The sequence below is a fragment of the Monodelphis domestica genome, chromosome 2 (assembly GCF_027887165.1).
Source record: "Monodelphis domestica isolate mMonDom1 chromosome 2, mMonDom1.pri, whole genome shotgun sequence".
In the NCBI taxonomy this organism is placed as follows: domain Eukaryota; kingdom Metazoa; phylum Chordata; class Mammalia; order Didelphimorphia; family Didelphidae; genus Monodelphis; species Monodelphis domestica.
In genome coordinates, this window is record NC_077228.1 from 197717024 (window position 1) to 197739119 (window position 22096).

Consider the following 22096-nt stretch of genomic DNA (forward strand, 5'->3'; position numbering starts at 1 on the left):
CGGGTGCTTGGCCCAGCACCAGGGCCCCTCAGGACCCCTTCTCCCACCCCCCTCCTTCCCTCCTCCTGCCACTTTGTGCCATCACTACAGGATGGCTTCCTGGCTGGGGTGTGTGTTGAGGGGAAGGTCTTGCCCTCTGGGGCTCTGGGCTCACTTCTCCGCAGGGCTCTGCCTGGAGAAAGGATTTTACCAGAGAGGAAAGGACTTTAAACACAGAAGATGCAGAAAGATAGACAGACAGCAGGCAGACATACAAGTCAAAAGGGACAGATCAACAACAAAAGAGCAAATGGACAAAAGAGAGACACTTGGACAGGCAGACCAACAGGTCCACAGGGACAAAGACAGACAGACAGACACAGACACACAGACCCAGAGATAGATCCGGTCAGAAAGATGGACTCAGAGACTGATCGGCACAGAGAGATACACAGACAGACCTTAGCAGACAGACAGATCACAACAGACACATAAATACAGAGATAGGCCTAGAAAGGATCAGAGATCAGCACAAACACAGAGATACACCTGGAGAGAGAGACAGATGGGCACAGACAGACACACAGACACAGAGATAGACCTGGACAGACAGACAGACACACAGAGATAGGCCTGGGCAGAATCAGAGATCAGTACACAGACATAGACCTGGATGGACAGACAGATTGGCACAGATGGACATACCGATTCAGAGATAGATTTGGACAGAATCAGAGATCAGCACAGACTCAGACACACCTGGAAAGAGACAGATGGATACAGACAGACAAACAGACACAAACAGAGATAGACCTGGACAGACAGACAGACACACAGAGATAGATAGGCCTGGACAGAGGCAGTCAGAGATCAGCACAGACTTAAAGCTAGACCAGGGCAGACAGACAGACACAGAGGCAGGCCTGGACAGACAAACTGACCCAGCCAGCCAGCCATCAGAGCAGTTTGGGGGCCTTCTGGGACTTTAGTTTTTCCCTCCATGCCTTCCACCATATGGCCTTGATCCAGCTTAGCTTAGGTTCAGCCCCTGGAAGGCAGGGGAAGGGAAGGGCCAGCTGGACGAGGAGCCTCTCCCTGTGTCCCTTCCCCCTCTCCCCCCAGCATCCACCCCACTAAACACAGCAGTTTTTCCAAGAGGCTGAGCCGCTGACTTTGCTTTTGCAGCTGGTGGGAAGTAGGGAGGTGAGGACGCCAAGGGGAAGAGGGGGAAGACAACGGCTGGCCCTATGTCAGCTCATCCAACCTCCCCTCCCACCACGGTGCCCGCTCTTGCTCGGGCCCCCCAGGCGCGGAGAAGGGGCTGAGCCGCACGTCTGGTGTCGTGGGAGCCAAAGAGACCCGTGTGGCGTGACTCCTCAGCTGCTTCTGGTTCTCTCTGCCCTGCTTCACCCCGCAGGGAGGGGGCCCCCAACAACAGGGAGCACACAGAGAAACAGACTGAAAGACACAAAGGAAACCAGACACGGGGCGAGAGACACCCTCTCAGCCAGGCTCAGTGATGGGGAGGAGGGAGGACCTCCCCCTCGGTGCCTCCTCCATCCATGCCCAGGAAAGGCCAGGAGAGGCTCCCAAAAAAACCTGCCCCTGGAGAGGACACATAGGCAGGCCCAGGGACTGGGGAAGAGGGAGGAAACGTGTGAGATGTCAAAAAGAAGAGAAAGGGGAAGGAGGGAGAGAAAGGAGACCCAGGGGCCCGAAGAGAGACAGACAATGACTTGGGGCAGCAGAGGGAGAAAGAATGGGAGAGAGATGTGAGCCAGACAGGGGAGAGACGAAGAAAGAAGGGAGATGAATCAACATGGAAGGCTGGAAAGAGAGGCAGAGACCTGGGAGTGCAAAGGGGGAGCAGGGAAAAAAGAGAAGCAGAGAAGGGAAGAGACAGAGAAGAAGATGAGAGACAGAATCAGAGACAGAAAGATAGAAGGAGATGCCAGTGTAGAGAGATCTGAAACAGAGGTCAGAGAGGGAATTAAGATGAGGACAGCTAGGTGGCTCAGTGGATGGAGAGCCTGGCCTAGAGATGGGAGGTCCTGGGTTAAAATTTAGCTTCAAATACTTCCTGGCTGAGTGACCCTGGGCAAGTCACTTAACCTCTGTTTGATTCAGTTTCCTCAATTGTAAAATGAAGATAATAATAGTATCTATCTCCCAGTTTTGTTATGAAAATAAAATGAAATAATATTTATAAAGTGCTTAACACAGAGCCCGGAGCATAGTAAGTGATATAGAAATGTTTTGTTGTTCAACCATGTCTGACTTCATGACAAAGATACTGGAGTGGTTTACCATTTCCTTCTCCAGCTCATTTTATAGATGAGGAAACTAAGATAAAAAAGGGTGAAGTGACTTGGCCAGGGTCCCACAGCTATTAAGATATTTATTTATATTTATTTTTTTGTTTTATTTTTAACTTATTTATTTAATCAATTTAGAACATTATACCTTGGTTACAAGAAACCTCCCTCCCCTCCCCCACCCTTCGGTAGCTGATGTGCAATTCCACTGGGTATTACATGTGTCCTTGATCAGAACCTATTTCCATGTTGTTGATGTTTGCACTAGGATGTTCATTTAGAGTCTATATCTTCAATCATATCCCCTCGACTCGTGTAATCAAGCAGTTGTTTTTCTTCTGTGTTTCTACTGCCACAGTTTTTCCTCTGGATGTGGATAGTATTCTTTCTCATAGATCCCTCCAAGTTGTTCAGGATCACTGCATTGCCACTAATGGAGAAGTCTATTACATTTGATTGTGCCACAGTGTATCAGTCTCTGTGTATAATGTTCTCCTGGTTCTGCCCCTTTCACTCTGCATCAATTACTGGAGGTCGTTCCAGTTCACATGGAATTCCTCCAGTTCATTATTCCTTTGAGCACAATAGTATTCCATCACCAACATATACCACAATTTGTTCAGCCATTCTCCAATTGAAGGACATCCCCTCATTTTCCAATTTTTTTGCCACCACAAAGAGTGCAGGTATGAATGTTCTTGTACAAGTCTTTTTCCTTATTATCTCTTTGGGGTACAAACCCAGCAGTGCTATGGCTGGATCAAAGAGTAGACAGTCTTTTAGCACCCTTTGGGCATAGTTCCAAATTGCCCTCCAGAATGGTTGGATCAGTTCACAACTCTACCAGAAATGCATTAATGTCCCAACTTTGCCACATCCCCTCCAGCATTCATTACTTTCCTTTGCTGTCCTGTTAATCAATCTGTTAGGTGTGAGGTGATACCTCAGAGTTGTTTTGATTTTCATCTTTCTGATTATAAGCGATTTAGAACACTTTTTCATGTACTTATTAATGGTTTTGATTTCTTTAACTGAAATTTGCCTATTCATGTCCCTTGCCCATTTATCAATTGGAGAATGGCTTGATTTTTTGTACAATTGATTTAGCTTTTTATAAATTTGAGTAATTAGACCTTTGTCAGAGGTTTTTGTTATGAAGATTTTTTCCCAATTTGTTGCTTCCCTTCTAATTTTGTTTACATTGGTTTTGTTTGTACAAAAACTTTTTAATTTGATGTAATCAAAATTATTTATTTTACATTTTGTGCCTTTTTCTAACTCTTGCTTGGTTTTAAAATCTTTCCTTTCCCAAAGATCTGACATGTATACTATTCTGTGTTCACATAATTTACTTACAGTTTCCTTCTTTATGTTCAAGTCATTCACCCATTCTGAGTTTATCTTGGTGTAGGGTGTGAGATGTTGATCCAAATATAATCTCTCCCATACTGTCTTCCAATTTTTCCAGCAGTTTTTATCAAATAGTGGATTTTGGTCCCAAAAACTGGAATCTTTGGGCTTATCATAGGCTGTCTTGCTGAGGTCATTTACCCCAAGTCTATTCCACTGATCCTCCTTTCTGTCTCTTAGCCAGTACCAAATTGTTTTGATAACCACTGCTTTATAGTATAGTTTGAGATCTGGAACTGCAAGGCCCCCTTCCTTTGCATTTTTTTCCCCATTATTTCTCTGGATATCCTTGATCTTTTGTTCTTCCAAATGAACTTTGTTATGGTTTTTTCTAATTCAGTAAAAAAATGTTTTTGTAGTTCAATGGGTATGGCACTAAATAAGTAAATTTATTTGGGTAGGATTGTCATTTTTATTATGTCAGCTCATCCTACCCATGAGCAATTGATGTTTTCCCCAATTGTTTAGATCTAGTTTTAATTGTGTGGAGGGTGCTTTGTAGTTGTGTTCATATAGTTAGTTTCTGTGTTTGTCTCGGCAGATAGATTCCTAAGTATTTTATATTGTCTAGGGTGATTTTATATGGAATTTCTCTTTCTAATTCTTGCAGATGAGATATGTTGGAAATATATAGTAATGCTGATGACTTGTGTGGGTTTATTTTGTATCCTGCAACTTTGCTAAAGTTGTTGATTATTTCGACTAGCTTTTTTGTTGATTCTCTAGAATTCTTTAAGTAAACCATCATGTCATCCACAAAGAGTGATAACTTGGTCTCCTCATTGCCTATTTTAATACCTTCAATTTCTTCTTCTTCTCTAATTGCTACAACTAGTGTTTCTAGTAAAATGTTAAATAATAGAGGTGATCATGGGAATCCTATTGGGAAGGATTCTAGTTTATGCCCATTGCAGATGATGTTTGCTGATGGTTTTAGATATATATTATTTATTATTTTTAGGAAAGGTCCTTCTATTCCTATGCTTTCTAGTATTCTCAATAGGAATGACTTGTATTTTGTCAAAGGCTTTTTCTGTATCTATTGAGATAATCATGTGATTTTTGTCGGTTTTCTTGTTAATATGGTCAATTATGTGGATGGTTTTCCTAATATTGAACCATCCTTGCATTCCTGGTATAAATCCTACCTGGTTATAATGAATAACCCTCGTGATAACTTGCTGAAGTATTTTTGCTAGTATCTTATTTAAGATTTTTGCATCTATGTTCATTAAGGAGATTGGTCTGTAGTTTTCTGTCTCTGTTTTTGACCTGCCTGGCTTTGGAATCAGTACCATATTTGTGTCATAAAAGGAATTTGGTAGAACTCCTCCTTTGCTTATTCTGTCAAATAGTTTGTATAATATTGGGATTGGTTGTTCTTTGAATGTTTGATAGAATTCATTTGTGAATACATCTGGTCTTGGGGATTTTTTCTTAGGGAGTTCTTTGATGGCTTGTTCAATTTCTTTTTATGATATGGGGTTGTTTACGTAGTCTATTTCTTCCTCTGTTAGTCTAGGCAATTTATATTTTTGTAAATATTCATCCATATCACCTAGATTGCCATATTTATTGCCATATAACTGGGCACAATAATTTTTAATGATTGCCTTAATTTCCTCTTCATTAGAGGTGAGGTCTCCCTTTTCATCTTGGATACTATCAATTTGTTTTCCTTCTTTCCTTTTTTTAATTAGATTGACCAATACTTTGTCTATTTTATTTGTTTTTTCAAAGTACCAGCTTCTAGTCTTATTTATTAAATCAATAGTTCTTTGACTTTCAATTTTATTAATTTCTCCTTTGATTTTTAGGATCTCTAATTTAGTCTTCATCTGACGGTTTTTAATTTGTTCACTTTCTAGTTTTTTAATTTGCATGCCCAATTCATTGACCTCTACCCTCCCTAATTTGTTGATATATGAACTCAAGGATATAAATCTGCCCCTGAGTACTGCTTTGGTTTCCTCCCATAGATTTTGAAAGGATGTCTCATCATTGGCATTTTCTTCAATGAAATTGTTAATTGTTTCTCTGGTTTGTTCTTTAACTAACCAATTTTGGAGAATCATATTATTTAATTTCCAATTAATTTTTGATTTGCTTCTCCATGTACCCTTACTAATTATTATTTTCATTGCATTGTGGTCTGATAAGGTTGCATTCATTATTTCTGCTCTTTTGCACTTGTTTGTAATGTTTTTATGCCCCAGTACATGATCAATCTTTGTGAATATACCATGTGCTGTTGAAAAGGTGTATTCCTTTTTTGTCTCTATTTATCTCCACATATCTACTAACTCTAATTTTTCTAAGATTTCATTCACTTCTCTTACCTCTTTCTTATTTATTTTTTGGTTTGATTTATCTAGTTCTGATAGAGGAAAGTTCTGGTCTCCCACTAGTATAGTTTTTCTATCTATTTCATCCTTGAGCTCCACTAATTTCTCCTTCAGAAATTTGGATGATATGCCATTTGGTGTATACATATTGAGTGCTGATATTTCCTCATTGTCTATACTGCCTTTTATCAGGATATAATTACCTTCCCTATCTCTTTTGACTAGATCTATTTTTACTTTGGCTTTGTCAGATATCATGACTGCGACTCCTGCCTTCTTTTTATCAGTTGATGTCCAATAGAATTGGCTCCATCCTCTTACTTTTATCCTATGTGTATCTACCTTCTTCATGTGTGTTTCTTGTACACAGCATATGGTAGGGTTTTGGTTTCTAATCCACTCTGCTATTTGCTTGTGTTTTATGAGTGAGCTCATTCCATTCACATTCACAGTTATGATTACCAGCTGTGTATTTCCCAGCATTTTGATTTCCACTCCTAGTCCTGCCCTTTCTTCTTTCATTATTTCCTTCTACACCAGTGTTTTGTCTTTAATCAGTCCCCCTAATTCCCACCCTAATTTTACTTCCCTTTCTATGCCCCCTCCCTTCTTATTCCCCTCTTATTTTCTTTACAGTCTTTTTAAACTGCCCCTCACCTTCTCTCTCCCTTGTATTGCTTCCCTACCCACCAGTCCGTTTGTTACCCTCTACTTCCCTATAGGGAAGCAAATCCCTATAGGGCGCAAATCAATTCTCTGCCCCAATGTATTTGATGGTTCTTCCCTCTTTGAATCAATTTCAATGCACGTAAGAATTGAGTATTTCCTATCTCCAACCTCTTTATCCTTTCAGTGCTTTGATGTTCTCCCCGCCTCCAACCATGTGCTTCTTTGTGACTTATAAATTTACCCCATTTTGTTTCTTTTCCCATTTCTCTTAATATTAACTTCTTTTTAAACTCTAGTTGAATACATATGTACATATATATATTTATGCATACATATATCTATATACATATTTATGTCTTGGTGTTTCATCCTATACAGTTTGTCACTGTTCCTTCTAAGTATAATTTTTCTAGCTATCCAGATGATAATAACAATTTTAAAAAATATTTTATTTGATCATTTCCAAGCATTATTCATTAAAGACATAGATCATTTTCTTTTCCTCCCCCCCACCTCCCATAGCCGACACGTAAATCCATTGGGCATTACATGTTTTCTTGATTTGAACCCATTGCTATGTTGATAATATTTGCATTAGAGTGTTCATTTAGAGTCTCTCCTCTGTCATGTCCCCTCAACCGCTGTATTCAGGCAGTTGCTTTTCCTCGGTGTTTCTACTCCCATAGTTTATCCTTTGCTGATGAATAGTGTTTTTTTCTCCTAGATCCCTGCAAATTGTTCAGGGACATTACACCGCCACTAATGGAGAAGCCCATTATGTTCGATTATACCACAGTGTATTAGTCTCTGTGTACAATGTTCTCCTGGTTCTGCTCCTCTCACTCTGCATCACTTCCTGGAGGTCGTTCCACTTCACATGGAATTCCTCCAGTTCAGTATTCCTTTGAGCACAATAGTATTCCATCACCAACAGATACCACAATTTGCTCAGCCATTCCCCAATTGATGGGCATCCCCTCGTTTTCCAGTTTTTGGCCACCACAAAGAGCACAGCTATGAAGATAATAACAATTTTTAAGAGTTACAGATATCCTCTTTTTTTTGTAGGGATACATATCATTTTAACTTATTGGGTCCCTTAAGAAAAGTTTGTTTGTTTTTTTGTTTTGTTTTGTTTTTGTTTTTCCCCCCTTTCTTAATTACCTTTTGATGATTCTCTTGAGTTCTGTGTTTGGGCATCAAATTTTCTTTTCAGAGCTGGTCTTTTCTTTACAAATGCTTGGAATTATCCTATTTTATTAAATTATCATACTTTCCCCTGTAAGAATACAGTCAGTTTTGCTGGGTAGTTGATTCTTGGTTGTAGACCTAGTTCACTTGCTTTCTGGAATATCATATTCCATGCCTTTTGGTCCTTCAGTGTAGATGCAGTCAGATCCTGTGTTATCCTATCTGTAGTTCCATGGTATCTGAATGACTTCTTAGCAGCTTGTAATATTTTTTCCTTGATCTGATAGTTCTTGAATTTGGCTATGACATTCCTAGGTATTGTCAGTTGGGGATTAAGTACAGGCGGTGATTTGTGGATTCTTTCAATCTCCACTTTTCCCTCTTGTTCTAGAATGTTGGGGCAGTTTTCTTGGATAATTTCCTGTAGGATGATGTCCAGGATTTTTCTTTTGTCATGGTCTTCTGGTAGACAAATGATTCTTAAGTTGTCTCTCCTGGAACAATTTTCTAAAACTTCTGTTTTGTGAATGAGATGTTTCATATTTTCCTCAGGAAGGGGGGTGGGGGGTGGGGAATATGGAGTGTCTCTGCTACTGCAACTAGGCTGCCTCCTCTGTGTTTCTCCTCAAGCTACCTCCCAGACGCCTGTGTTCGGAGCCCTAAGCCTGGCACTGCTTTGCCCACAAGGTGCTCCCTCCAGATGAGTGCCCTTACCCACCCAGAGATTCCAGCCACTGCTGGAAACTCAGTACTGTGGATAGGGTATGGGTCCTGGGACCTTCCTTCTTCCTTTCCCTTAAACCCAAGGATTCTCGAATTCAGGCTTTTGGGGGGTGTACCTTTTATGTTGAGTCCAGCAGGAAGGTTCCTTAGCTCTGTCCTATTGTTAGATTTGGTTTTCAAGTCCCCTAGGAGCATTTGGTTTTTAATCGGTGAGAAAGGGTTTTCAGAGGTCTGAACTTTCGCTGCCTCTACACTGCCATCTTGACTCCTATCTCCTCCTGGATGGTTTTGAAAGGGAACTGGATGAAGGGAGACAATGAGTTTCCATTCTGTCCCTTAGAGGAAGGACCTCCCATGAGACCAGGCCCTCCAGATGTTGAAAACAGTTATAAGGTGAGGGTCTGGAAACTAAGCCTCCTTCTCACAGACACTGAAGACTATTAACTTGATTTAACACACTGCCAGGTGGGGTGAAGACAGAGGTAGGTGGGTGAAGATACAGAAGTGGAAAGTTAATGGTGTAAAAATGAACTGATGCAAAGTGAAGTGAACCAAGCCAAGAAAACACTATATACAGTCATGGAAAGATTCTATGATGATCAACTGGGAAAGACTAAACTATTGTCAGCAAAGCATGTCTCCAAGATATCCAGAAAGGACTCATGATGAAAAATGTTCTCCATTTTTTTGCCAAAGAGGGAACAGTTGGAATCTGACCCTTACCTTCCCTCTTATTGTATTGGTTCCAAGGCAGTAGAGCAATAAGGGCTAGGCAATTGGGATTAAGTGACTTACCCAGGGTCTGTAGCTAGGAAGTGTCTGAAACCATATTTGAATCCAGGACCTCTCATTTCTAAGCCTGGCTCTCTATCTATTAAGCCACTTAGTTGCCCCTCTTCATGACTTTGTTTTTTTTAATTGTATATGTGATATGTGTCTTCTGTCACTGCATGAACAAAATATTGCATAAAAGCTTTAATATCATTTCTATCTGACTATTTACCACCTTGGTGAGGAGGTAGGGTGAGAGGGAGAAGATCCAAATTGTAAAATGCCAGAAAAATTTGCAAAAGTGATTTCTACATATAATTTTTAAAAATAGAAATTTAATGGCATAGTAGGAAGAATATTGGATTTAGAGTTAGAGGATCTGAATTTTAGTCTAAATTCTAACTATTCTACTTACTGCCAGGGTGACTATGGAAAGTTGTTTAATTTCTCTGCTGCTGGCTTCCTCATCTGTAAAATGAATTGTTTGTATTAGATGGCCTTCAAGGTCGTCTTCCTAATTCTAAGTCCTATGAAGTCCAGTGACTGACTGTTTTACAGAGAACTCACCCAAAGGTCAGAAGAAGCAACACAAGGACATCCTTGAGGTCTCTCTGAAGAACATGGATATCCATTCTGAGACTTGCACAGGGCCCAATCCAACATGGCGCACCCACATCATGGCGCTTGATTAGCAAAGCATACTTGCAAGAGCTCCAAAGAACCATGAGATTCACAAATTGAGAGACATCTCTATCCTGAATGTTCACATGGGCTATTTGTGCCTGACCTCTGGTAGTGCCTTCCGAGTTCCTACTGGTTTGATCAGCCAGTTGGATAGCCTGGATGCTGACCTCGATATAATGATGTCATGTTGGTCCCCTTTGAGTACCCAGGACTAAAAATGGGGGTAGTACCCTAGTGCAGATATCAATAATATGGAAATAGGTCTTGAACAACAATACATATAAAGCCCAGTGGAATTCCTTGTTGGAGTGAGGTGGGAGGAGGGGAAGGAAAGAACATGAATCATGTAACCATGGAAAAATTTTCTTAATCAATTAAATACATTTTAAAAATAATTAAATTAAATTGAAATTTTAAAATGGGGGTGGAAAAGAACAGAAAGTAGAAGAGGGAAATAGGAGGGTAGCTATGTAGGTGGTAGATGATTTACTGGACAGAGAGACAAGCCTGGAGACAGAAAATCTTGGGTTCAAATGTGACCTCAGACACTTAACTGTGTGATCCTGGGCAAGTCACTTAACCCCAACTACCTAGTCCTTGATGTTTTTCTGTCTTAGAACTGATACTAAGAGCGGGAAGGTAGGTGGTTCAGTGGATAGAGAGTCAGGTCTAGAGACAGGAGGTCCTGGGTTCAAATGTGGCCTTGGGCTCTTCCTACCTGTGTGACCCTGGACAAATCACTTCACACACACACACACGCACAATTGCCTAGTCCTTACCACTCTTCTGCCCTGGAACTGATACTTAGAATTAGTTCCAAGACAGATGGTAAGGATTTAAGGGAGGAAAAAAAAAGGAGGACAAGGCAAGTGGAATATTGAATGGATTCCTAGATTTAAAAGTCATGAAAACCCTGAGTTTGAATTCTGTCTCATACCCTTATTAGCTATATGACCCTGAGAAAGACACTTATCCACTCCCAGCCTCAGTTTCCTCATCTGAAAATGGGAAGAATCATAGCACCTACACCTCATGGAGCTTTGTGAGAACAGGATGAGAAAATACATTGTTTTGCAAACCATAAACTGACATATAAATGCTAGCTGGTTATTAGGAGGAAGAGGAAAAGGGCAGAAATGGTCACTAGCATGGGCCAATGGGAGAGCACTGCCATCTCCTGGCACCAGTGGGAAACCCATTTCTGCACCTTCTTGCCCAGGATGCAAGGAGTAGGGAATGAAGCAGTGAGCCCTGATTGCCTTTGTACATGGAGGGGGGGGGGGTAGGTTTTTCTATCATTGTACCCCTTTCCAGATGCTTCTAGAACCCAAATCCCATTAGGCCTAAGGAAGCACACCCTGCATCTCTCAGATACTTCCCTTTCACCCTGTCACAGGTCAGGAAATTACTTCAAAATTTTAGAGGCTCACTCCATAGCTTATAAGAAAAGAAGGAATAAGAATTTAGAGAGCATTTTCCTTGCGCTAAATTCTTTTTACAAATATTGATTCTTAATATCACATGTAATTTGTAATAAATTAAAAAAAAAAAACAAATCTTGATTCTCACAACAACCCTTGGAAATGGGTGCTATTATTATCCCCATTTTTATAGATGAGGAAACTGAGATCTGGCTCCCTGTGCCATCCAACTGCCCTTCACCACATACGCTTCATTCTAGTGGTACTGGAGTGTTCTTTGCACATAACACTCTGATGTAATAATGGAAATAAATGTAATAATTAAAATGCTACATGTAATATTTAGAAATTGGTTTTGTTAAATAATATTAGTAAAAAAAATTATTGTGGTTACCGTTTATAAAATTAAATCTTAAGTCACAAGGATGATAGTAACTTTTAACAATTTAATTTAATATAAATATAGTATAAGAAAGAAAGAAGGAAGGAAGGAAGGAAGGAAGGAAGGAAGGAAGGAAGGAAGGAAGGAAGGAAGGAAGGAAGGAAGGAAGAAAGGAAGGAAGGAAGGAAGGAAGGAAGGAAGGAGAAAATTTATTTCCTAGTCTACCACTCTCAAGTCTGGTCTGTAGAATTTCAACTTGTTCCTCAACAAGGTTCTGATCTCCACGTGGAAGTCCAATAGTCTCTTCAGAACAAGAGTCTTACCAGTCCACGAAGGTGTCCTCCACCAGAGCCACCAATGCCAAATGGAGTAGATGAATCAATCCCAGAAAACTCATGCCAAGGACTTCTCTTTCCTCTACCATCTCATCTTTTATAGCCTTTTCCTTCACATTCCTTCCTGTCTCCCCATGAGCTGGTCTATCACATCTCAGGAACCACTCCAAGTCCCCCTGACCTAGACTCATAACCCTTAGTTCTGGGTCATGTTCCTAGGGCTCTTAACCTCTAACCTCTGTTTGGAGCATTCCAGCCATACTAATGGGATGAGTCAAAGGAGAAAAAAGTTCATGACCCTGGAAGGAAGGGGTTCCCTTTACACACCATCTTCCTACTCTGGGCACCTTCACCGGCTGACCCTTATGCCTGGAATTCTCTTCTTCCTTTTCTCCTTAAGTCCCAGATAAAACACCACCTTCTACAAGAAGCCTTTCTCAAACCTGATTAATGTAAGAACCTTCCTTCTATTGATTATCTCCAATTTGTCCTGAAAACTTCTTCTTTGTAAGTAGTTGTTTGCTTGTTGTCTACCTCCCTAGACTGGGATCTCCTTGAGAGCAGGGACTATTTTTTGCCTTTCTTGTAGCTCCAGGGCTTAGCACAGTGCCTGGCAAATAGTAGGTATTTAATAAATGTTTGTTGACTGACATATTACAGATACCATGATTGCCTGCCTCAGATAGTACATATGATACACACACATACATTCATATTTATATAAGCATACTGCAGAAATATTGCAGATTTGGTTCCACATGCCCACAATAAAGCAAATATCACCATAAAGCAAGTCCCATGAATTTGGGGGTTTCCCTGTGCATATAAGTTATGTTTATACTATACTGGAGTCTATTAAGTGTGCAGTAGTATTACTGTGTATCTAAAAAACAATGTGTATGTCTTAATGAAAAAATACTTAATTGCTAAAAATGCAAACCACCTTCTGGACCTTTAGCAAGCCCTCATCTTTTTGCTGGTGGAGGGTCTTGCCGCCATGTTGGTGGCTGCTGAAGGCTGGGATCAGTTCTTAAAATAGGAGAAAAACAAAGTCTCTCTCACTGATTGACTCTTCCTTTTGTTTCAATATTTAGAGGCCATTATAGGGTTATTAATTAACCTAATTCAATATTGTTGCATCTTAGGGAATAGGGAGGCCTAAGCAGAGGGAGAAAGACAGGGGCAGATGGTTGGTGAAGAAGTCAGAATACATAATATTTTCTTTTTTATACCCTTTCCTTCTGTCTTGGAATCAATACTGTTATTGGTTCCAAGGCAGAAAAGCAGTAAGGGCTAGGCAAAGAGGGTTAACTGTCTAGGAAGTATCTGAGGCTAGATTTGAACCCAGGACCTCCAGGTTCTAGAGCTGGCTCTCAATCCACTGAATCGGTCACCTAGCTTCCCTTTTTTCAACAATCTGAAGGCTATGGTTGAGAACCTCACTGTGAGGAGACTCATCTGTATGGCAAAGGTCTAAGCCCAGGCCCAGGCAAGCACCCCACAATGTCGTGGTTCTGATCCCAAGCAGGGAGAATAGATGTGACTTTCCAGATGGAAGCTAGCATTGAAGGCTGCCCATTCCCTGAGATATGCTAACCACAGGCACAGCCAAGGGGCAGCCCTGGGCCAGGTGGCTCAAGGCCTCTGCCTTCTGCCTCTACTCTTATCCATGCTGCTGACAGTTGTGGTAACAGCAAAGGAGTTGATCCAGCCTGAGAGGTCTTAGAAGGAATAAGATAGAGGCAGCTGGATGGCTCAGTGGATGGAGAGCCAGGCCTCAAGATGGGAGGTGCTGGGTTCAAATTTGATCTCAGACACTTCCTAGCTGTGTGACCCTGGGCAAGTCACTTAACCCCCCCTACTGCCTAGCCCTTACTACTCTTCTGCCTTGGAACCAATATACAGTATTGATTCCAAGACAGAAGGTAAGGGTTTGGGGGGAATAAGATAGAAGACAGAGAAATGAGAAAGAGAGAGTGAGTTCATCCATCCATCCTCTCATCTTACAAACCTAAACATCCCTAAAGCTTTGGAGAGTGAACAAGCTCAGGCTGCCAAGGGCCAGCTCACCCAGCCCTGGGAAGTCAGCCCACACCCTTGGGTCTAGAGTCCAGAGAGAGGAAAGAGCTGGACATCCAGGCTGGAGGCACAGGCCCTCTGGGCCTGGGAAGAGAGATGCAAAGGAGAGATTTCAGGAATAGAGATGCTCACGTGCCAGCCCCACACCTGAGCAGAGAATGTCTTTTTTGAAGTGCCCTTTGACTGGCAGTGGTGGCAAATGTCAGGGAACAGCCCAGCACGTGAGGCATCAAGAAATGTCAAAGCAAAATGAAAAGCGAGATAATAGGTTAAGCCTCTCCATGCTGTGAAATGGAGATAAGAGTACCTACAGAGAGAGAGAAGGAAGGGAGAGAGGGGAAGGAGGGCAAAGAAGGTGCAACAGGAGAGTTCTACCCTGGCCCAATGCCACCCGCCCTGAAGCACTCAGAAAAGGCCAAAGGCCAGGCCTGGGCTGACTCTGATGTACTCAGATTTCTTTTCTTAAGGATGATCTGTGCATAGTCTGGTTACTCACTTCCCCTGGGCTGGGGAAAAGATGACTAGAATTCTTTTCCTAACCTGACCCTTCCTAACTCCTGCAGTCCCATCCTAGTTGTAGGGAGAGGCAAGAAGATGCCTCTATTTAGCCTGTCGCAGGGAGAATAATGGACATTATCTTATTTTTTCCTTCCTTTCATTCTCTTCCTACTGACTCCCTTTACCTCACACACTATGCTGCCAGGCCATGGAAATAGGGTCTCTATATATTTCTATTTGAGTTTCTATATAAGGATCCCTACAGGCACACAAAGACTTAGAAAACCACCTAATTTTTTTATTTTAGATAACTGATTTGATCTTTTATTTATAATTATTTATCTCTCATTTCTCTTATTCGGAGTGTTTACAAATCCAATATTCAGCTTTTTAACATTTTTTATTTATTTTTTAAAGTTTAATTAAATAATTTAGAATATTTTCCCATAGTTACATGAATCATGTTCTTTCCCTCCCCTCCTCCCACTCCTGTCCCATAGCCAATTCCACTGGGTTTAGAAACCCACCTATTAACATTATCTATGTTTTATTGTATTCTTTATTTATTTTGTTGAATGTTTTCCAATTATATTTTCATCTGGGTCTGGTCAGGACACACTAAGGAGTGTTGCCAGGCCCATGAGGAAGTTTGATACTTCTAGTATGGTAGATGCAGCCCTAGACTTAAGGGTGAGTTTTGATTCTCCTTCAGACAATGACTAGCTTTATGATCTGGAACCAGACGACCAATTTCCCAGTGTCAGCAGTAAAGCCAAGATAATAATAAGACCTATTCTATAGCGCTGTGAGGACCGAAGGAGATAATACATGTAAACCACTGCTTTTCACACCTTAAAGGGATACGTAAATGATAGCTAGTATTACTAAAAAATTATTTTTAGTGTAATTCCTAAAATAATTACTGAGAGACTTTTCCAATGAGAATTCTGAAAGCCTAAACCCCCACAGAAGGGAGACTTACAGAGAGGAGGGGACCAGGCTGATCTTGGTACGTAGATTTGAGGATAACTTGGGGAAACAAATAGAGTAAGTACATTGGGACTATTCAGCTTCTTTCAGATAGAACTCAAGACTCAAAGGTCTTCTTACCCACTTCCAAAGAATTGGGTTATTTATTTCCTGCCACATCCCCGGCCCTTGAACATTAAGGGATACAGGCTTCCCTCCCCAGATCTCACCATTTCGGCCAAAGTGCTCCCTTGTACCTATATCTTGCCCATGTTGTAGTTAATGAATTTCTTCCCATTGGTGCCTCTTTGGTGGAGGGTAGGGGAAAGGATAGAGAAGGATAATTAGTTGAATATATGTGACTTTCCAAAGGGCAAATGCCCTACCAATGCCTACTCTTACTTGGACCAAGGGCTCTCTCTCCTCCAGGAAAGTGGAGGAAAGAGAAAAAATTTACAGATAGGTATATAGCTATTGATGGTGTAAGGGCCAGAATGTAAGGGGTTGGACTAGATTATTTAAGAGTATGGTCGCCAGGAATTTAATCAATTCCAAATGATTTTTTAGCAATTTATTTATAAAATATAGACAGTGAAAGTAAGAAAATCAGAGAGAGGATAGGGCAAGATATCTAACCTAGCACACTAAGTATTTTGCTCAGGCTAGGGCTAATTAGTCCTCAGCCAGAGGGGCCTCAGCCTTGGGCAGAAGGCCAGGGATGAATAAAGCAAGAGCTTCAGTCACAAAGCTTCTCTCAAGAGGGGAGGCCTCTCCTGAGGCTAGTCCCTTCAGAAAATCCAGGAAAGGAATCAGCCTTTTTCACTCACCCACATGGTAGTTCAAAGGGAGAGATTTAAGAACAGTCTCACCAAGTCCAAGGTCCAGTAAGCAGATTCTTCATCAGCCTCCAACTTGAACTCAGAACTCTGAAGAAAAATAACTCCTAACAGGACGGTGTAACTCCTTTTAAAGACGCTTCTTTGTGTCACTTCCTATGCCTTCCTCTACCTTTTATGTGGACAAATTATAGTCTATAGTTTTGCTTAGGACTGCCCTGGGAGACATTAATGCATTGCTGGTAGAGTTGTGAACTGATCCAACCATTCTGGAGGGCAATCTGGAACTATGCCCAAAGGGCGACAAAAGAATGTCTGCCCTTTGATCCAGCCATAGCACTGCTGGGTTTATACCCCAAAGAGATAATAAGGAAAAAGACTTGCACAAGAATATTCATAGCTGCGCTCTTTGTGGTGGCAAAAAACTGGAACATGAGGGGATGTCCTTCAATTGGGGGATGGCTGAACAACTTGTGGTATCTGTTGGTGATGGAATACTATTGTGCTCAAAGGAATAATAAAGTGGAGGAATTCCATGGAGACTGGAACAACCTCAAGTTGGAGGTTGAACAACCTGGAAGTGATGCAGAGCGAAAGGAGCAGAACCAGGAGAACATTGTACACAGAGACTAATACACTGTGGCACAATCTAATGTAATGGATTTCTCTACTAGCAGCAATGCAATGATCCAGAACTATTTGGAGGAACTTATGAGAAAGAAGCTATCCACATTCAGGGGAAGAACTGTGGGAAAACAAACACAGAAGAAAAACAACCACTTGATCACATGGGTTGGTGGGGCTATGACTGGGAAAGTGGACTCTAAATGATCACCCTAGTGCAAATACTAATAATAGGGAAGTGGATCTTGATTGATGGCACATGTTAAACCCAGTGGAGCTGTGCATCATATATGGGAGGTGGGGGGAAGGAACATGAGTCTTGTAACCATGGAAAATTATTCTAAACCATCTAATTAAAATAAAGGACTGCCCAGGGGGAAGTCAGTGGTTTCTGATTATCACCCACTTTTGAACAGGTGAGTCACAGACCTCCTCCACTCAATTTAATCTGGTGATTAAATCTAAAAATGGGCAGGGGAGAGTTAATCCCATCTTCACCTTGGGAGCATGAGGGCCAGCCCTTACAGTCACTCTGTAATCTGGCACAAACTACTTCCCAGGGGCCTCAAAGGATCACAGATTGAGATTTAGAAGGAACCTTAAAGGTCAAGTCCTAGGCCTTCATTTGATAGATGAGAAATTGTTGTTCAGTCATTTTCAGTTGTGTCCAATTCATTATGAACCTGTTTGGGATTTTCTTGGTAGAGATGCTGGAATGGTGTCCTTCTCCAGCTCATTTTATAGTCAAGGGAACTGAGCAAACAGGGTTAAGTGACTTGCCCAGGGTCAAATAACTAGTATCTAAGGCCAAATTTGAATTCAGGAAAAAGAGGCTTCCTGACTCCAGGTCCAGTACTTTATCCACTGCCTCAGGGATGAGGAAACAGGTCCAAATAAACTACCTGTTCCTCATGTTCCCTAGGATCATACAGCTACTGTGCTGGTCAGAATTCAAACCCAGGCCTTCCTGACAACATTCTACCACTACCCTGAGCTGCCTTCCAACAATGAACTTCATTTTCTCATCTCTGATGAAAACACAGAAATATGGGTGGGAGCTGAGGGATAAAGTGCAAGGAGAGATCACAGCGGGAAGGGACCTTAAAGTCGAGGTAGATTACTCCTTCATTTTCCAAATGTAGAAGCAGACCCAGAGTGCTTAAAAAGACAGTAAATAACACTGAAGGGATTTGAACTCTTCTTTCACCTGTCCACTCGTTCAAATTTTTCACCTATTCTAAATTGTGGTGTAGGGAGTGCATGTATACTTTCCACGCCACTTCCCTAGCTTTTCCTCCCTCCTTTCTCCAGTTCATCACCTAGAAGACCATCTTCCTCACCACCCCAACTCCTGCCCTTATACTAAGGGCCTTTGATGTTTAGAGATACATTCTCCACTCCTCTGATCTCTCCATTCCTCAGCCTCCTTTAGAACATACATGATTTGATAATATAAATATAACCCAGGTTAAATTGTTTACTGTCTCCAGGAAGGGAGGGAGACAATCTGGATCATATAACTTCAAAAAAATCATTTGAAAAAGTATTAAATGTAATTGATAAAATAAAATATCTTTACAACAAAAAAAATGTCCAGGGATAGGTAGGTACAGTAGCTAAAGAACCAAGGCTAAGTTTCTGAAGTTCTGGATTCAAATAAGACCTCATTTACCTCCTAGTTGTGTGACCCTGGGCAAGTCATTTAATCCCCATTGTCTAGCCTTTACCATTCTTCTACCTTGTAATTTAGTATGGATTCCAGAAGTAAGGGTTAAAAAACAAGCCATGACTAAAGGCTTTCACTCTACCTCAGTCACACATTATGTCACCATTACCCACAAGCATTCCATTTCCCTAATTAGAAACTCTTGACATTCCTCCATCAGGCCATAATCTCCTAACATTCCCCTTCTCCCTAGGCCTCACCCTTGCTAAACCCTTTTTTGCTCCCAAGACCCCCAATTGTTCCACTCCATCTGTACTTTCTCAGCCCTTGTAGCTCCATTTTCCTTCCCTCTCCCAAATCACCCATACAGCTAATTAACCATTTCAATTCTCCAGTCCTCTGCTCTCCTTGCCAAACCTCAGCCCTGGGTTATTTCCACCATCCACCTCCTCTGCTCATGTTGCCGAACTGAACTCAGTGGAGGAAGCTTTTTAATAGTTTTGACCAGCTATATTCATGTTATCCAATCTCAAATGGGGCCTCAGTGCAGCAAGGTAAGTCCCTTCTTAACTCCCTGATGGACCCCTCTTCTTAGCCCCCACAGAAGCTATTCCAAGGCTTCCATCTTCAAGTCACAAATCTCCCCATCTCTCCTTTTACCATTTACTTAACTGAAAAGTTCTTCCATTGTCACCTCAAAAGGCTTTGAAATCTCCTACTCTCCTCTTCCCAAGTCTCTGACAGAGGTTTCCAAGGCCAATTTCTGTGTATTTAAGCCCATCCCTTTTCATGTCTCCAGAAGTTTGCCTCTACTGGTTCCTTCCATATGGCTTTCAATAAGTAAACCTTCCTAATCCGTAAAACTTTTTATTAGTTCCTACCTCCTTTCCCTTTCTGAGCCAATCTCCTGGAAAATTTCCCTCACTGCCTTCTCTTCCCACAACTCTTGTAAGTTGGCTTCTGCCTTTATCACTAAAGTTTTCTCCAAAGTTAATTATCTCTTACTTGCCAAATCTGATCTTTTCTATCTTTATCCTTCTTGCCTTCTCTGCCACTTGACCCCAATGCCTAATTTCTAGGCAGTGGGGGGTGGGGAAGTAACTTGCCCAGGGTCATACAGCTAGGAAGCGTCTGAGGCTAAATTTGACCCCAGGATCTCCTGTCTTAGGGCTTGGCCTCCTTATCCAGAGCCACATACCTGTCCTCTATCTCCTTTGCTGGTTAATTATCCATATAACTTCCCTTAGTTTGGGGAGTACTCCAAATATTGTACAACCTTGGCCCCTTCTCTTCTCCCACTACACCTCTTAAGAAACCTGGTCAATTACCCTAATACAAATACCAACAACATGGAAATGGGATTGAATCAAGAACACGAGATACCAGTGGAAAAAAGCTTCACGAAAGCTTCAGCTATGGGAGGGGGGATGATCTTTGTCTCCAATGAATAATGTTTGGAAATGACCAAATAATGTTAAAAAAAGAAACCTGGTCAATTGCCACTGGCTTAACTATCATCTACCCCCATTAAGATAATTCACAGATCTGTATTGACTGATTCAGTGAGCTTTAGTACTAATCAATCGCCTATTAAGGCATTTCAAACTGGATGTCTCAAACTAATCATGTTCAAAACTGAACTCATTCCCTTTCCCCCAAAACTCTTCCCCCTTCTTGTTAAAAACATCACAACACTATAGTCACTAAGTCTACTTGCCCTACAAATCCAGTCATTTGCCAGGTCTTGGGAGATTTTAACCTATAGAACATCTCAAGTCTAACCTTTCCTTTCCATAACCAGTACAAACCCCCATCACCATCACCTCTTCCCTGTGTTGTCTCAGAACTCCACCCTGCTAACAAAATAATTTCCCTTTGGATGGACAAAATGACTTCTCTACTCAAATCAACTCCAGTAGCTACCTATGTCCTTTATGCTAAAATATAAATTCCTGTTTAATGTTTAAAGCCTCTCTTGCTTGTCCCAATCTCCTTCCAGCCTCATTGAACGTTACTTATACTGCATTAAAAAAACAAACCGAAAAGCCTTACCTTGTTTTATGATTGCAGTTAACTTGTGGGGAGGCAGAATTAAAATTCTTTTGAAAATGTTGGAATCTGTCTTAATGTCATTGGGGAAAAATTAAAAAAAAAAAAAAAGAACCTAAATATCTGAGCAGTAAGGGCTAGCTAGGTAACTGGAGTTAAGTAACTAGCCTTGAGTCACACAACTAGGAAATGCCCCAACTCTATGCACCCAGGGAGCTAGCTGCCCCATCCTGCACTGGCCATCCCATATATCTGAAATGCACTTCTACCTTTCTCTTCCTTTAAGATACAAAGTCAGGAAGCATCTTCTGCAGTCTTCCTGACCTCCCTCCTTCTTTGCAAACTATAGATTGGACTTTGACTTTTATCTTAATGCACTATATGTTGTCTCCATTTTGAGTAGGGAAATTTAACTTTTTTGTACTTATAGACCCAGCACTTCTTTGTAAGACTCTCTGCCCTGTAAAGGAAACGGGAGGGAATAAGCTTAGTATATTACATGTAATTGGCTTAAAAAAAAATTTAGGGGGCAGCTGGGTATTTCAGTAGATTGATAGCCAGGCCTAGAGATGGGAGGTCCTGGGTTCAAATCAGGCCTCAGACACTTCCCAGCTGGGTGACCCTGGGCAAGTCACTTGACCCCCATTACCTAGCCCTTACCACTCTTCTGCCTTAGAGCCAATACACAGTATTGACTCCAAGTCGGAAGGTAAGGGTTAAAAATTTTTTTTAAGGGGGGTGGGGTGGAATAAGCTTAGTCAAATATGTGTGTTGGAGGAGCACTGTTTTCTTGAAGCATCCCATTCCCTTAAGAGGACTAAGTCAGGTTCTATTAAGACATCTAAGTCTGGCAACTATTTGACCTTGGGAGGAAAATCTGTATTAACTTAAAAAGATTATAAAGAGTTCTTTAAAAACTTCATTATGAATGTTTACAGCCACCTTTTCCTTTCCAAGAGCTTTGTCACCAGAACCAGAAATCCTATCTGACTGGTGCCTAAAGCACTAGAGGATTAATCTAAAAGGTCCTCATATTGGGAATATTTTATGATAAAAAGTTCTATTAAGCTGATAAAATTCAGCTTTTTCCATGGAGTCCTTTCCTGATCTACAGAGCTGAAAGCGATCTTCTTTGCCCTATCACATCTTT